The following is a 13,783-nucleotide window of genomic DNA, read 5'->3' as shown; positions in this document are numbered from 1 at the left end:
TATAAAATATTATTAATTTTCCCTAACATCATCTAGCTGCAGACTTCCTAGTTGTTAAGGAGATAGAAACATATTCTTTCTTTCTTTCTTTTTTTTTTTGAGGAAGATTAGCCCTGAGCTAACTGCTGCCAATCCTCCTCTTTTTGCTGAGGAAGACTGGCCCTGAGCTAACATCCATGCCCATGTTCCTCTACTTTATATGCAGCATGCCTGCCACAGCATGACTTGCCAAGCGGTGCCATGTCCACACCCGGAATCCAAACCTGCAAACCTCGGGCTGTTGAAGCAGAACATGAGAACTCAACTGCTGCGCCACTGGGCAGACCCCAAGAAACATATTCTTAATCACGGGTCCATGAAAATCTTAGTTCATAGTCAGAAGTATACACATTGCTGCCACTCCAGCTGCTTCTGGAGTAACAAATGGTTCAGGAATGAATTTTTCTTGAGGATAAAGGGAGAAATGTGTTGGTCACATTTTAAAAGTCATGTGTTCAAAATGCCTGCAAATTTGTCTGCCTCAGTTCAGAATTATTTTTTCTTCCCTTCCATTTAGGAGAAAAGACTCAATCTTGAAACTGTGTTCTCGTTTACTTAGTGAAAGAGAAAGAAAGAAAAATGTCATCACCCTTTCATCCTTTAGGGCCTTAGCTTCGCCTTCAGGTTCGTAGCAACTGAACACTTTTTTCTTTTCCAAGTGCCAGACCTGTGTTGGGTCTTCATGAGCATTAACTCATCCTTCGTCACTCAAAATGGGGCTAGGGATGCAGGATGAGACAAGATGGAGCTGGATAGTGAAGGGCCCTGTGTGCTGTGTTGAGCGACATGCATTTTATTTTTCTAGACATTGAAGAGCCATAGAAAAGACCCTTTGGGGGATAGGCAGGCATATTAGTTAGGGCAGATGCAAGGTGCCATCTCAAATAGACCCTGAGAGTAGTGACTTAAAGGTTGTAGGTATTGATTTCCTCTCATTTTACACAACCAGGCGGGCAGCTTGTTCTACGTGATTATTTAAGATCTCAGATCTGGCCAAGTCATTACTTTTTCATCCTCTGAGTATTGTCTTCTGTAGGCTCAAAGCTGCATCACTGTTGCATGCTGGGTTTCTGTCAAGAGGAAAACGAAAGAGAATGTGGGGAAAGTACTCATGTTGTCTGAAGTCCCAGAGACAGAAGTGGCACATGTCACTGCTACTCACTTTCCTTTGACGATAATGTAGTCTTGTGACCACAGCTACTGCAGTCTGGCTGGATAGCCGAGACCTGGCCACAATTCTATTATTGGGGTGACTTTGATGGACACCTAGTCATCTCTACCACAACAGGGAAATAATCAGATATGTTTTAGAAAGAAAATTCTGATTTCTTTTGTATTTATAGCATTTAGCACAGAGCTGTCTATGTAGTAGCATTCCGTCAATAATTTTTGGGTCATTAATTGACTAATAGATTGATAAACCCAGGATGAGGCTCGAGGGCCATCTCATTTACTTATGGTGGCATGTAAAGGTCCATTGATGGCACCTGCCCAGTGATGCTTTCCTCAGCATAATATAGGAAAGAGGCTACTGAAGGTCTGTTCTACTCTGTGAGTATCATGTCTGGGAAATTTATGACCCTCCTGAGACAAAAGGGAATGACTCCAGACCCAAATCAAGAGGTTGTGAAATGATCCAATGTGCCATTCTACCTATTGTCAGGAAGGGGCTAACAACAGTTGCTATATTACATTTATATGACCACAACTTGTAGAGAGAGATTTTATGTGGAAGTCAAAACAAGGTTTGTTGTTTTATTTAAAAGCAGTCTTTTTCCTTCCTTTCTTCCTTCTAATGGTGAACCAAAATTGTGGAGGGGGTGAGGAAGAGAAGCTGCTCTAAAGAATATTTTTTTGCTGGTATTGTTTCGAACAGCTATCCCATGGTAATAATATAAAGCAGACTGACTTTTAGTTGGTTCAGTTTTATCGTTTTAAAATTCTCTATAGATAAATGCGCCAGGGTGGATTTCTTCCATCTCCTCTCTCCATAATATGCGTCTTCCTTCCTTCTTTTCCCATTCTTTTTCCTTTATAGTAAAACTCTTTGAAAGGTTTGTCTATTCTCACTGTCTTTCACATATCTCTTCCCATTCTCTCCAGAAACATCATTAGTCAGACGTTTGCTCCAACCACTTCATCCAGTTAGCTCTTGTCAAGGTCACCAATGACCTTGAAGTTGCTAGATCTGACTGTTGATTCTCAGTCCTTTTCTTTCTTGACTTATCAGCAATGTTTATCACACTCGCTTCTTCCTCCTGGAAACTTGCTTCCCTGGGCTTCCAGGGCGCTGTCCTTCCCTAGAAGGACCTCACTGGGCTCCCATCAATATCCTTTTTTCTTCTTGATTTCCAAATGCTGGAGTGTCCTAGGCTCTGTTCTTTGTCCTCTTCTCTTCTGCATCTATACTTACTACCTTGGTGATCTCATCCAGTCTCAGGGCTTTAAATATCACGTATAAACTGCTAAGCTTATGTCTCCAACCCAAATTTCTCCCTTGTACTCCAGATTCATTCATCCAGCTCCCTGCGTTGCATCTCCGTTGAATAGACATCTCAAACATTACATGTTCATGTCTGACTCCTCACCCTTCTCCCGTGATTGCTCTATTGCAGTTTTCCCTTTTGAGTTAATGGTAGCTCTAGCTGCTTGGGCCAACAATATAAGGAATCATCAATGACTCCTTCTTTTCAATATCCATACCCAGCTGGTTGGGAAATTTTTGAGGCTCTTTTTTAAAAATGCACCAAGAATACGACAGTTATTTCCATCCTCATTGCCATCACCAAACCAACATTATCTTTCACTTTTCAACAACCGTACAGAAGCCTTCTAGATGGTCTCTAGATCCAACGCTTTTCTTCTACCTCATGTCTATAGACAGAAGTGAGGGTTTGGAAGTCAGACCAAATCAATCTGCTCAAAACCTTCCCTTGGCTTTCCTTTCCACTCAGTAGAATTGCCAAAGCCTTGTGATCGGCCGCTTCACCATAACCTTTCCAATCATTTCCCAAATTATTTTCCCCCTGTCACTGTCTCAACCGCACTTGCCTCCTTTCTGTTCCTTCAGTGCTCTAGGCATTTGCACTGGCTGTTCTTAGTGACATCAAGCATCATCCTCCAGATATCTGCATGACTTGCTCCCTCAGCTTTTTAAAACTTTGCTCAAATATCATCTCAGTGAAGTCTTTCATCACCGCACTCAGGAAAATTGTAACACTTCCCATCTTCCTAACTCTTCTTTGCTTTCGAGCACTTATCACCTTAAAAGGTGTTGTATGCTTTACTAGTTTTTTACATTATTCACTATCTTTCCCCCAATAGAACATAAGCTCCATGAGGGCAGGGATTTTTGACTCTGTATCCCCATTGCCTAGACTGCAGTTGGCATATGGTAGGAGTTCAGTAAATGTTTGTTGAATGAATGAATGGTGCTCCTGCTTCCTGTTCTCTTCACAGTTCACCTCCTTTCCAATTCCTTGCTTTCCTCCAATGCTTTCCCTCCAACTATGACTTTTGGTCATTTTTCTCTTACCAGGAGTTTAATGTTTTCTATTCACCATCCATTCGTCTATCCATCTCTACAACAAATATTTGCTGAGCATATTCTTTGTGTCCCAAACTGTGCTAAGAATCTAAAGTGAGTAAGAAATAGTTTCCTTCTTCAAGCTCCTTTCCTGTGGATGCTGGTAGACATCTTCGATTTAGCCTTGGCTACTAATGAGTGTGCCTGTCAGATAATGGTCTGAATCCACCATCTCCTTATAACTTTCTAAGAGTCGTTGCCGTTAATGGGGTGTGCAATAGCTTTTGGCTGGCTGGGAAAAAGGGCTGAGAACCATTCATTCATAATAGTGGTGCTCCTTCAGGAAATGCACGATCTGCTGATTTGGAGCCTCACATTCATCAACTGTTACCTTGGCCTGAGTGGAAAAGATGACAGGGACTCCCTTACTGTTTGATCAGGCCAGGTAATCATGTTCCCCTCCTGCATGTGGGGCTTTTGGGGAACAACATGAAGAGTCTCTCATTTGTTGCAAGAAGACATTGCTGTTACCTGAGCCTCAGGTGCTGTGGAGTCAATAAAGTCCACATTAAAACCGGGGACTCTTGCTCTTGACTAAGGTTATTGGTCCTCCTTTCTCACCTACCCAGCTCTGATCTATCTCTGGAGGTCAAGGAGCCTGCCATATGTGGACTGGAATAGGTCCCTGACTCCTTTATCTGAACCTTCCCATCTAAAGGCCAGCTATTCATTCCTAGGGGAAGGAACGTAGACTTTGGGATCAAAGAAACCAAGGTTTGCATCCTGGATTTGCCACTTTCTAGCTGTTTGGCCTTGAGCAAGTTAATTTGTTCTTGAGCCTCAGTTTCTCCATCTATAAAATGGAGATAACAACAACCGCTTTCCTGGATTGCTGAGAGGTTTCAATGATTTAATGTTTGCAAAGCACTTACTTCAGGGCCTGCCGTGTAACAGTCATGAATGATATGGTGGTTATTATTATTATTTAAGTTACTATTATTTTGCTTACATGAAAAGTTCACTGTTTTTGTTGTGCTAATTGTCAATTGCTTTTAGAGAGTGTCCCAGAGGCACAAGGTTTGAAAATATTATCATTGCCATGAAACAAAACAAAACAAACCAAACCATCCCAACAGGCTCCCTGTGACTGAGAAAAGGAAAGAGAGGGCCCAGCAGACCCCTTATTCTCTTGTGGTTCCCAGGGCATTTGAAGTGCCTCAAATAGCCTGCTGTGATGGGGGGGAGCAGCAGGTTGCCCCAGTCAGGGCCAGAAGCTTCTCTCATCTGATGAAGGAAATGAGCGTGCTTCCTGGCCTCACTCTCACCCCCCTACCCTTGTGCTCCCCAGGCGCCTTCAGCTGCTTTGCACACTTAGGGACAGTTTCTGGGCTTCCTGCTCTGTTTATAATGCCAGCTCCCAAAAGGGGCCCAGACATCTGATAAGAGGCCAATCCCTGCAAAAGCAGCCTTTTTCTTTTTTCATTGCTAAGCTGGATCTCTGGAGTAGAGTGAAGATATCAGGATTTTTGCAGCAGGGGGGCAAGTCTGCCCACCAGTGAGCTTTTCTCCAGCCCAGAAGGGGTCAGTGCCCCGGAATGCTGTGCCCTGGCCTCAGAAGGCAAGGAGGGGATATCTTTGGGACCCTCTCATCCCTTCATTCCACCCATTCTCCACACCTACTTTTCTCTTCGGTCACCAGAATCTTCCATCCTATCTTTGAGTAGCATTGGCTTCAAAATGATGCAGTTATTTGCCAGAGACTTCGCTAATCCTTCCAGAAATTTTTTTTCTTTTGTTTTACTTGCCCTGAACAGTTGTTAGAGGCAGTGTGATATGCTAGAATGCTTTGTATAGTAGCATGCTTTGGCATTGGCTCAAACCCTAGCTCTATTACTTTCTAGCTGTGTTTCCTTGGGCAAGATACTCAGTATCTCTCAGAGCTCCAGGGATGTGTGCCTTCAGGATTGTTTATGGATTAAACAAGATGGTTTCTGAAAGACCTCCAGAAATATTAGTTACTCTGCTATTTGTCCATGAGCTGTAACACCCAATTCCTTGGAAGAGGAGGGAACGCAGGGAGGCTGGAATAATGACAGTGGGGAAGTGAGTACAGCGTCAAGATAGGCACTGTGTTAGTTTGCTGGGGCTGCTGTAACGAAGTACCACGAACTGGGAGGCTTAACAAACAGACGTTTATTGTCTCACAGTTCTGGAGGCTAAAAGTCCAAGCTCAAGGTGTCAGCAGGGCTGTGCTGTCTCTGAAAGCTCCAGGGGAGAATCTTTCCTTGCTTCCTCTAGTTTCTGGTGTTTGGTGACAAACAAACTTCCTTATATCTTTTGAGGGGACACAATTCAATCCTTAACAGGCATTGATATATTATCATATTTTATTTCCTTTGTTTTCAGAGTAATACAACCTTCTTTTCTTTTTGTCTGCTCTCTTATCCTTGGAGAGGTTCTTATTTACTCCTTCTGGGAGGTAAAGAGACTAACCACTTAATTAGACTATTCTACTCCTGTTTCATAGTATCGCTCTCTCTCATCTGTCATCTATTTATATCCATTTATCTATCCTATCTATCTATCTGTCTGTCTATGTGTCTACGTATGTATGTATGTATCTATCAATCATTTACCCAGCTATCCGTGAAAACGGGCTAACTTGCTTTAACTATATTTCAGTTAGTTGTCTGTTTGCAAAAGTAGTTAGATAATGCATTACTAAAACTCACCCGATAGATAACATCCTGATGCGTGGATCACCATGGTGATGAGTGCTTGAGTTTTTCAGGAACTGAGAGCCGACTCCTTGTCCAGTTCAGCCTGGTTAAGTCCACCGACTCATCAGCTGAGCCTGAGTGGTTGGCCAATAGGTGACCCTTTGATGTCAGGGAGCCAGAAACTCCACTCTCAGATCATTTTTGTGCTGCCATTTGGCGAACACGTGAAGAGCCGTGAAGCTTGACTACGCTTGCACAGATCATCAATTACCTCACTTCTCCCTACCTCCAATTGTCTATTCCCACATTCAGACTACCTTGCTCCCTTAGCCCATAAATATCCCTAATCCCCATTTTTCTAGGAGGCAGATTTGAGATTTGTTCTCCCATTTCCTTTCTTGGCTTCCTTGTGAATAAATCATTTCTCCACTGCAAACTCATCATCTTGGTGATTGGCATAATTGAGTGGCAGGCAAAATGAACCTGATCTGGTAACATCTGAGCATCAATTTCTTTTTCCACTTGGCACTTTCCTTTTCTTCACTGGTGACAGATATGTGTGTGAACTCTGTGAAAGATTAAAATGTATTAGACTCTTTACTTCTCAGAGGGTAAAGAGATACTAGAAGTAATAATGACAGTTAATTCCATTGGAGAAAAATATGCTTTTCTTAAATAGTGAAAGATTCTTTGCATTTAAAATATCTGTTTCCTAGTGAAAGAAACAGCTCTATCAGTTGAAACAATGTCATTTGTGAGCAAATTGTTCAGCAACATTTCCTGGGCCAGCCAATAACATTGGTATATACACAGCAAATCATTTCAATTTACCAACTGTTCTGAAATTATCTGACCAAGCAGAAAGCATTAATCCGAATCCTGTTACAAATGGACATTGAAATAGGGTCATGAACCTTGGAGAAGATGAGGAAGAATCATCTTCTCTGTGATTTGGAATGGGCTCTTTTATCATTGTTCAGTGTTTTTCCTCTTTTTATTTGTAACTAATGGCATACTGCAGTTCAGGTCTGCTGGTCTTAATCTACAAACTAGACCATTAGCAACCCCAGTCTGCATGATGGCATACCAATTAAAATTAGGAGATTAAAGAGTAATGTTCCTTGCCTGAGACCAGTTTGCATACCAATGACAATTTCCCCAGCTATTGAATGAAGAAAGACTTAAATGGCAGTGAACTTGATATCATTACATTTAGGGCACATTGAATAGTGCGCTGGGGGCGGGGGCAGTCTGTTAGAGGACTGCGCATTAAAGCCAGAGATAGAAGGTTTAACACTTGTTTTGCTATTTAATATTTATCCATTTATTTTTACTTTCAACGAATATTAAAACTTCATCTAAATTAAAAGAAGGTCAGGCTGAAGGAAGAGATAGTTGAATTCCATATATCCTCATTCCAAATAGAATTTCAGAGCTCCAGTTTTTCTCTCTGTGAAATAAGAACAAAGATAGCTACCCCTGTATCACAGCAAAGTGTGGAGAGATGGTACAATAAATAAGTTCAGGATTCAATCTCAGAATTGTTAAGAAATATCCAGTCATTATCCAGTCAGTATCCAGTCATTTCTATGTCAGCATAGCGTAGCAGCCAAAATATATTAAATAACAATATTATTTTCTTGGGTCTTTTGAAGATGATTTAAAATAACCTAATTTGTAAACCATAGCAACACTTTCACAAATCCTCTTTCTGTTTTTCTTGACCCCCAGACCTCTCCAGAGTCTTTCACTTTAACAAACTACCGCTAGAACTCTTCCTGATACCCAGTGATCCCAGAATTTTTCTCTCCTTTGGTCCATGTTTTCTGGCTTTTTTTTCTTTCTGATTCAATTAAGAATTCTTCCCAGTTTCCTCCCATCTTGCCAGAATTCTACCTATGCTTTCAATTTAAAGAAAAACTAGTTAGCAAAGAGATAAACTTCCTTGAAGAGGAGAGGAGATGATCAGAAGAGGTTGGGGAGACTAACGAGAAGGCTGGAGACATCCACACATTAATACTTCTTGTCCCTGATGCCCTTGGGCCATTGGGAAGCTCTCAGAGACTGGAAGAATGTCAGACAACTTCTGCTGCAATCTCTTTTGTCCTTTGGCCATATGGTCTATCACTTGTGTTGTAAATCTACTTGATTTTTCTCTGATGGAAGTCCAGGTTCTCTGTCATTCCTCTGCCCGCGTATAGTTCTTCACAATGGACCACCTCAAAATGGCGGCCTCCGCCCTCAAGTTTTCATGAACTTTGGATTGAATTGTTTTAATTAAGTGATTCCCAGGAGAGGGAATTCCCAAGGGAGAGAATCTATCCTCTAAGATTTTTTCATAAAAAGTTCCCCTTGAACGTTGCAGGGAATTCATTCCTTGGAGGAGAAACACTGAGGGAGAGAAGATAAGGTTAGTTTGATTTGAGCAGTACCTAAAATCAGGGTAAATTCAAGCCCTCAGTGGTATGTACTGCAGAGAAACTGATGTTTTGATGTCTCTTGGTCTGGCAAACATTTCCATTAAGCACAGCAGGGAGGCATAATTCTCAAACTAAAATCATTGACCTATTGAACTAACCTCAACTTAGCTGTGATATACGTACTTCAAATTCAACAGGTCACAACTAGTACTCTGTATTCCTTTCCCCACCCAAACCAAAACAGGAAACACTTCCTATTCTGCATTTACCAACACGATTACTGCTATTTAATTATCCAAAATAGAAGTTATGAAAGCAATTAGAAGATAATTATCCAAGATCAAGTGATGATGATAGTGATAATGATGATAACGAGTTTTGCTTGGACTATTGCAATAGCCCCTTAACTCTTTCATCTATTGCAAGTGTTATCTCTTTTTAATCTATTTCTAACATAGACCAGAATTATCTCTTTGAATTAAAAAAATAAAAATTCTGTGGCTCCATGTTTCCTGAAGGACAACAACAAAACTGCTTTATAAAATTTCTTCATCAATCTTATCTAACCTACTTACAGAGTCTCTTAAGTCTCATTACCTACCACCTCTTCTTTCCTTGTATTTCTTATTCACTGCTATATCCCCAGGGCTTAGAAAAATGCCTGGGAATAGTAGGCACTCAGTAAATTTTGTTTAATAAATTCCTTTTTACCATTGCCATCCTTATCCTTTTTCCTTTTGACATAGATCCTTCTTATCTTTTCTTTATATCATAAAAATATCAAAGTCCTTTTCTTCTTCATTTAATTCTAAATATATTTGTGTTCATGTGTGTTCTTCCTGTTTTCTAAATTCAGAGATGTGTGTACCTTTGCCTCTGATGTCATGCTAGAACTCCAATAAGAAAGTATTTGATTGAATCTTTCTTTAGATTTGTGTTACTTTTCTCAAGGAAAATAAAGGGAGCGTGGTTCACCTGTAAAGTCAGAAATATGGCCACTGATATTAGTAGCAATGACCCTGAGGCTCAGACTTGGAGGGCTGGGCTGTGCCATTGCTTGGTGAAAGAGTGGACACTTGGCCTACTTATTCCGAGTGTCTCATGATCTGACCTCTACTAATGTTCACCTGCTGCAGTTACTATGGTTGGTCTCCATTCACCTATCTGGTTTTTAACCTGTTGCTGTGGTTTCTGGGGCTGCTAAAGTTGTTCTCAACGTGGTGGTTGTCTTGCTGGTGCAAGGGGAATGATTTTTTTTTTCTCCCATCAGTGTTAATTCTCACTTAGTTTCTTGTAGGTTTCAAAGTGTGGCAATGATTTTACTTAATTGCCAATAGATTGGGCTTACTCTTTCATTTCCTTAGAGTCCCCACTATAAGAATCCAGACCTGTACATCTTAGGTAAAGGTAGAAAAGAGTACCTCCTTGACCAACCTTTAGTCCAGTTCCTCTGAATCTTCTTCTCAACTAGGCCTTGACCTTTGGACTTTCATGTCCATCTTTGCACTACCCAATTTTAGCAGAAATCCTGCTAAACCAGTTTAGAGAGAATCCTCCACTCTTAATACCTGGTCGAATTCCTCATCCTGCATGATCCCCCAGGCGATATCTGATCACCCTGTTCTGCCTTCAGCAAGAATCATGTTAAGTCTGTGTAACCAGAATCCCACTCCCCTGATACTTGATATTTCCTCTCAGTAATTTTCCACTCACTGACACTCCACCCTAGTCCTTGGCTATAAATCTCTACTGTTCCATGTTGCATTTGGAATTGAGCTCAATTCTGTTCTGAGATCTTTTTTACCTTATTGTAATAGTCCTGAATAAAATCTGTTTTTACTGCTTTAACTACTGTCCAGCTCTGTTTTTTCTTTAACAGAAGACACTTGCATAATACTTTATATGGTTATATCCAAAGGAATCTTCTATATTTAGCCAGCCAGAATGGAGACTAAGCCTCTTGGTTACCTCAGGGTAATTTTCCAATCCCCGTGATATATTTCCTGACTGTTCATCATTCTCTTTCCTCTACATTTTCATCGAGGCACTGAATTCTATTGATTTGGGCCCAATTACTCTTTCAGTTGTAGGAAATAGAAACCACTGTGGCTATGTTTAGCAGAAAGAGGTTCAATATAAGGATCTAGGTGCTAACACTCTTTGGAAGGGCTATAGGTTTCAGATGTGGGCCGGGTCCCTGGGAATGACCTCTGGAACAAACCCACTAGACCAGCCTACCAGGGAAGCTGCTTTCTTTGCCAGGAATGTGAGGAATTAGGAGGCTGCCACTGGAACTCTGTCCTCAAGAACACACCACCTTGGCTGTGATTCAGGGCCAGCTTCCTGACTTCCTCTACCCCCACTCTCATGAGACTAGGGGCTGGACATCAAATCTTGCTACAGTAAGCCCCAATATTTACATGACTGTGTTTGCAATGGCAAAACCAAGGCAGAAGGAAGACCTTCACGTCATACTTACCTTCTAAAATCTAATAAGTGCTTCTAATTTAGTAGAAACTAGTTTATATCCAGAAATCTCTCCTCAAGAGAATCTGAGAAATGTTTTCTGCAGTATAAGAAGAAAGTTGGAATGAATGGTGAATAATCTGATCCACCACAACCCGTCACAAACTCATGTCAGACATCAGGATTATACTGCTGGTTCTCACTTGGATTCCAGAATTCGAAAGGTGTGCCTAGAGTGTAGGCTATATTCTTTGAAGTGGGAGTATTATGTCCCATGGGACCTCATGTCTCAGCTATGGCTGATTGGGCCAGTGAATCCACTCTTTCACCAGTAGATAATTAGGATCTTTCTCTTGGGAATTTGAAGTAAGACACACAGAAGGAGTTTTGACTAAGAGGACCCAATCTAAAAGATCAGAGGCTGAGGTCCCCATTGTGGGCATGTGTAAGATGAGTAAACGGAGAAACTTGGGAAGGGAAACATGGAGGACAGAGCACATAAACAGAGATAGAGATAGGCCCCTGAGAAACAGAAAGAGAAGACTCCGTTTCTGAATTTACAGTTTCTAGGGAGGCCCAACTATGTTTAATTTCCTGCTTTTGGATGCTCAAATAATGCCTATTGCATCCTTGCATTAACAACTCCCTTCCCTCATTTTTTTCTTGAGCTAATTTGAATGGATTTCTGTTCCTCACAATAGAAAGTTGATTAGAGTAAAACTTCACAACTTTTGGATGACATTTATTTAAATATTAGCATTGTGTTGGGGGAAAACTGCTCATGTGCATTATTATCCTCAATTTTCCAGCTTCTCTTCTCTATTCCCAAAGAGAAGTTGTTGGCTGAGGCGATATTAGGCCAATCTACATTAGTGATTTATGTAGAAGCCACAGAGGCTATGTGAGGAAGAAAGTTTTGGGTCATTTGAAAAAAATCACTCTTGGTAGCATATGCAGGTGAGAGAAAAGTGTAGAGAAAGAGAGAGGACATACTGGTGGTGTGATGGATTCCAAATGAGTTTGAATTACTTTTTAACCATTTTGGTAGTCGTGTTACTTTCTTTGAATAAACTATTATGATTGAACCACATGAGTGTGCAGATTTATAAGGGCCACATCCACAAAAAACACATACATTTACAGAAATATTTTGGTGTATTTTGGCCACAGGATGGAATATATATGTATATTCTAACAATATTGGGATGTTATATATTCACACATGCACATCTTGGTGTTCCCTTGAAGGTAACAAGAATATTTGGGGAGACCTCTACCCCATCCCTCCATCCATAGAACGTTGACTTTACATTGATTTGGTGACAGATTGTGGGGAGCATTTGTCTAGGTGTTTTGTGGTCTGTCCACAATGATGCAGACTGTTCTGCAAGAGATACCCAGTTCAAACGACTAACTGGCTTTGTCTATAGATGTGATTAAGTTCCATAATAATCTTGAAAACAAAATTTTCAACAGGAGTTAATTGTGGCTTGGATGAGAATAAATGTTAGTGACTGGAACAGATGAGCATATCCTTTTAAGATAAACGCTTGTACGAACAGTGAACAAGTACATCTAAAAGCCATTTCATGGGGAATTTTTTTCACTGACTCATTGCCTGGTTTTAACTACATGCAAAAAAATACCTTAACCCTGCACCTTGCAAATAGTCATTGGGAATGGCTCATTGTCCTTTCAGTTGGCAGAGAGACAATGTGCTTTGAAGTAAAAAAACCTGCTCCCTGTCTCTTCTGTGTGAAGCACACTATAGTTTGAAAAATGCAAACCCTTCTTTGTTTTCAGGGCAAATAACGTACTCAGGCCCATCTGTGGTGTCAGTTGCAAAGAGGCATCTACAGGGAGAAGGGCTTTCAGAGTTTCTGGAAGGCTAGAGGTGGAGATATTGTTCACTCCCTGGTTAAGGATGTAGCCCTTTCCAACCTTGGATGCTGCTGGGTCTGATTCAAGAACCAGGAAAGCCCAGTGTTTGTAAATAACTCCTTGTATGAATACTCAGTTCTTTTGAAATGGTAGCAGAAGCAGCATAAAAAGAAAGTGTTTATTTTTTATTTTTATTCTTTTAACATAGAAAATGTCATTGACAGCAGAATTCCCAGGAGCAGGAGAAAATAAAAATAAAAAATAACAGCTTTTTGCTGTGCTGATTCTGTTGCCAAACATTCTGTATCTGTACCCACTCTGTGTAGCCCCTTGCCTTCCCTAAGATTTGTATCTGCTATGGTGGATCAAAATGGCTTTGAACTACTTTTTAATCACTTGGTAGTTGTGCTATTTTTTTGAATGGGGTGTTCCAATTGAACCACACGAGTTTCTGGGTTTATAATTGCCAAATCTACAAAGACCATAATGCTTCCATTGTTTCTTTCTTTCTTTTTTTGTTAGTCAAGTTCCTGGAAGAAAACAACAACAAAGTTTCTAGTGGTATTTTGAAGGTGTTTTAATGATGGAGCTAGTCACAAATGTGTAGGCAGGATTTAGGATCCCAATAAGAGGGACTGAAGTACCTCAGAACTAACAAGGGGGAGCCTCAAAGTCCAGGTTGGAGTTCCCAAATCCTGGATTGGCTATAGAGTAAGCTCTGGGGATGGCCA

The sequence above is a fragment of the Equus przewalskii genome, chromosome 3 (assembly GCF_037783145.1).
Source record: "Equus przewalskii isolate Varuska chromosome 3, EquPr2, whole genome shotgun sequence".
NCBI classification, from domain to species: Eukaryota; Metazoa; Chordata; class Mammalia; order Perissodactyla; family Equidae; genus Equus; species Equus przewalskii.
The sequence above is the reverse complement of the archived record's forward strand: the minus strand, read 5'-3'. Positions refer to the sequence as shown.